Source organism: Ambystoma mexicanum, chromosome 4p (genome assembly GCF_040938575.1).
Source record: "Ambystoma mexicanum isolate Mex_15411 chromosome 4p, UKY_AmexF1_1, whole genome shotgun sequence".
Classification (NCBI taxonomy): domain Eukaryota; kingdom Metazoa; phylum Chordata; class Amphibia; order Caudata; family Ambystomatidae; genus Ambystoma; species Ambystoma mexicanum.
In genome coordinates this window covers 784,472,618-784,474,757 of record NC_090927.1, presented here as the reverse complement: position 1 = coordinate 784,474,757, position 2,140 = coordinate 784,472,618, and the positions used below count along the sequence as shown (strand labels likewise).

Here is a 2,140-nt window from a genome sequence, read left to right as displayed (position 1 = left end):
CAACCCATTTGTATCTGCAGATAAAATAGCCAACTGGCTTCTCACATACTGTGATAAAATTCGAGGTGGACATGAGCTAAAAAACCAATTTGGCATCTTTAATGGCAATAGAAGGTGTAATGTGACATTAAAGAAGAACCCTTCTGGAATTGGAGGATTATGCCATGCTCCCAGTGTGTTTAACATTAATGAACAGAATGGATATTTATACTATCCAAATCAACCCATGTTCTGCCGTTTTTGTCGCAATTTTGGGCATGTTAAACAAAACTGCCCAAAGGACAAATGTAGAAATTGCGGCAAAAAGGACCATAAGGAGGCACAGTGTGAGCAGCCAAACCGATGCAAAAATTGCAATCAAGAAGGACACTTCACTATAGAGTGCCCCATTTTTCCCCAGACGTATGCTCAAAAAGCAGCTGGGGCTGCGAAGATACTTCCAGATGTCTTTACAGATAACAGGCCTTCTACAAGCACTCCCAGCAATGTTAGTGCAACTTCTGGGAAATCTCCTGCAGACATTGAAAAAGAACTCCAAGAACACGAGGCTCTACTGCGTACCGCTGCCCACCTCGCGGCGCGGGTGTGTGACAGCAACACCTCTACTGGGCTCTCTGTTGTGCAGTAGAGAGCTTAAGTCAAAATAGTTGTGATCGTATAATTTGCCATAACTTTCCTGGAGATAAAACCTCCCTTGAAAAGAGCCAAAAGGCCGAAAAGCGATGCCCCGAAAGGGTCCGTCGGAAAGAGCGCTGCTCGGCAGCTCCCCCGCTGACTCGGAGTCGCCCTCTGCCGTAGACTCCCAGGCACCTCGGAGGCGGCCGGGCCTAGTGTGCGTTTGCATGAAAGACCAGCAGCCCCGGGTCCGTTTTTGCATGGCTCCGCCCCCACATCTCCAGCAGCCTCGGTGCCAGGGCCCAAAGTCACCCCGAGCTGCCTGGGGGGGGCAGGCTCCTCCGAGCGCCAACCTTAGATAAGGCTTGGCCGTTCAAGGAAGGGAGGAAGGGAGGAAGGGAGGGAGAGTGTCCCCCATGCTCTCCTCCTCCGGCTGGTTGGCTGGCGGCTCCCCTGAAAAAGGAGCCAAACGGCAGACTTTTTTCCTTCCGACAACTTGCTCCAAGACACAGAATGTTCAACAGGACATCTAAACAAAAAAGAAGGAAGAAAGGGAAAAAAAATAAATAAAAAAAATTAATTTGCATAAGTACAGATATATTTTGCCGTGTGCTCTTCTTTTTCAAGAATCGCCAAGTCTTTCTTTTTGACAGCTTTGTTTTCCCCGAGTGGGGAAGTGCACCAGTCCTGGAGGTACTGCAATACCAGGTTGATGCGTGGAGTGGACAGAGCAAGCTCCCATTCCATCTCCCTGTTCCAAAAATCAATTTAATATATGGTCCCCAGATAGAGGACGTATCAGATATTAAACTGATAAGAACAGATTTTTTATTTTTTTTGAACGGTCTCCACATCTCCCCTTACAACCGTCCCTTTCCTCCAGCAAAGTAGTTTATACTACTTGCAACTATACGCCAATTAGTTCTCCAATTAAAAGTTTGTCACGAATTAAAATAGAATTTGGTTAAAAAACTGTCAAAAGAAAGACTTTGAGCTAAAGCTCTCCCTATCCCAGATTGGTTAAACAGTTAGCGTTCGCCAGTTGTCTTGTTGCCAAATCTTTTGTGCCTCTTGTTTACCCTTGTCTTTGGCATCAAGACAGTAATATGTGTATAAATAACACAACGCTAACTTAACACACTCCTCTGGAGTTATGTTTTTGTGCTGTAGCACTAGTAGTGATCTAGCTTTCCACAAGGCTTCTTTTGCTGCAGATGTGATTTGATAGAAAAGGATTTTTTCTAGTTTCCCTCCTCCCTCCTGTATCCCTGTCAAAATCGATTCGAAAGTTAAGGTCTGCTCTCCTGTGAGAGCGAAAGTCAGAATTTCAAGTTTTGCCCACACTTGTTTGGCAAACGCGCAATTCCAAACGAAATGTAGTGTTGATTCGTCTTGCATACATTATTCTCTAGGGAATGTTGCTGTTTTGGCAAGTTTTCTCCTGTGCATGAAGGATTTTAAAGGCAGTGCGTTTGTTAGTAGCTGCCAGTTTATGTCTCTCTGGGTGTTCGTTACTTTTGCTTTC

General features: G+C 45.3%; 1 pseudogene; it reads right to left on the bottom strand.

The window, feature by feature from the left end:
• Positions 1-1,286: 1,286 nt before the first annotated feature.
• On the bottom strand, positions 1,287-1,463 carry LOC138460352 (U2 spliceosomal RNA; annotated as a pseudogene).
• Between the last annotated feature and the right edge of the window lie 677 nt (positions 1,464-2,140).